General features: G+C 33.6%; 1 non-coding gene across 1 annotated transcript; it reads left to right on the top strand.

Annotated features, from left to right (window-relative positions):
• The first annotated feature begins 397 nt into the window (after positions 1 to 397).
• LOC148544490 (small nucleolar RNA R71) lies at positions 398 to 505 on the top strand. Its single transcript, XR_015900693.1, has one exon. It is a non-coding gene; the product is annotated as a small nucleolar RNA R71 (small nucleolar RNA).
• The last annotated feature ends 1,350 nt before the right edge of the window (positions 506 to 1,855 follow it).

Raw genomic sequence — 1,855 nt, forward strand, 5'->3', positions numbered from 1 at the left:
GAGTTATAGGTGTTTTCATAAGGTTCACCTAAATAATTTACCTCTGCTATTGCAGAGTTTTCAGGATCATAAGCTTCTTCTTCAGAAGATGCCTCTTGAGTACTGTTAGATGCAGCTTGCATTCCATTCAGACTCTGAGAGATCATATTGACTTGCTGAGTCAATATTTTATTCTGAGCCAATATGGCATTCAGAGTATCAACTTCAAGAACTCCCTTCTTCATAGGCGTCCCATTACTCACAGGATTCCTCTCAGAAGTGTACATGAACTGGTTATTAGCAACCATGTCAATGAGTTCTTGAGCTTCTGCAGGCGTTTTCTTTAGGTGGATGGATCCACCTGCAGAAGTGTCCAGTGACATCTTTGATAGAATATATCCAGGATGGTCCATTCTGAAAGCATGTCAGAAGGACACTTTTTGGTCAACTGTTTGTATCTTTCCCAAGCTTCATAGAGGGATTCACCTTCTTTCTGTCTGAAGGTTTGAACATCAGCTCTAAGCTTGCTCAGCTTTTGAGGAGGAAAGTACTTGGCTAAGAAAGCCGTGACCAGCTTATCCCAAGAGTTCAGGCTGTCCTTGGGTTGAGAATCCAACCATAATCTAGCTCTGTCTCTTACAGCAAAAGAGAAAAGCATGAGCCTGTAGACTTCAGGATCTACTCCATTAGTCTTAACAGTATCACATATCTGCAAGAATTCAGTTAAGAACTGAAAAGGATCTTCAGATGGAAGTCCATAAAACTTGCAGTTCTGCTGCATCAGAGAAACTAATTGAGGTTTCAGCTCAAAATTGTTTGCTCCAATGGCAGGAATGGAGATGCTTCTTCCATGTAAATTGGAATTAGGTGCAGTAAAGTCACCAAGCATCTTCCTTACATTATTATTATTTTCGGCTGCCATCTCCTTTTCCTGTTCGAAAATTTCTGAAAGGTTATCTCTGGATTGTTGTATTTTAGCTTCTCTTAATTTTCTCTTCAGAGTCCTTTCAGGTTCTGGATCTACTTCCACAAGAATGTTCTTATCCTTGCTCCTGCTCATATGACAAAGAAGAGGGCACAGAAAAATAATAATAATAATAGAGATCCTTTATACCACAGTATAGGGATCCCTGTGTGAGTAGAAGAAGAGGGGGAGACAAAGAATGTAATATAATGGAAGAAACACAACTGTGAGGATGGCAGAGATGTGAGATGAGATATTAGGATATGAATGAATAAATAGAATAAGATGGGGGAGGGATAATTTTCGAAAATTATTTTGAAAAAGAGTTAGTGATTTTCGAAAATGGTTTTTAAAAATTGTTAGTATTTTTTCGAAATTTTTTTTTTAAATTAAAAAGAAATTTTTTAAAAAGAGGGAAGATATTTTCGAAAATTAGAGAGAGAGAGAGAGAGTTAGTTAGGTAGTTTTGAAAAAGTTAAGAAACAAACAAAAAGTTAGTTAGTTAGTTGAAACAAATTTTGAAAACCAATTTTGAAAAGGTAGTTAGGAGGTTAGGAAAGATATTTTGAAAGGATATTTTTTTTGAAAAAGATAAGATGAGAAGATATTTTTGAAAAGATATGATAGAAATTAGTTTTGAAAAAAGATTTGATCTTAAAAATCTCAATTAATGACTTGATTCACAAGAAATCACAAGATATGATTCTAGAACTCAAAGTTTGAATCTTTCTTAACAAGCAAGTATCAAACTTCAAATTTTTGAATCAAAACATTAATTGATTATGTTATTTTCGAAAATTTGTGATAAAAATAAGAAAAATATTTTTGAAAAATATTTTTGGAATTTTCGAAAATAACCAAAAATTTTGAAAAAGATTTGATTTTTGAAAAAGATTTTGAAAAAGATAAGAT

The sequence above is a fragment of the Arachis ipaensis genome, chromosome B9, assembly GCF_059453495.1.
Source record: "Arachis ipaensis isolate K30076 ecotype BB chromosome B9, ASM5945349v1, whole genome shotgun sequence".
Lineage (NCBI taxonomy): Eukaryota > Viridiplantae > Streptophyta > Magnoliopsida > Fabales > Fabaceae > Arachis > Arachis ipaensis.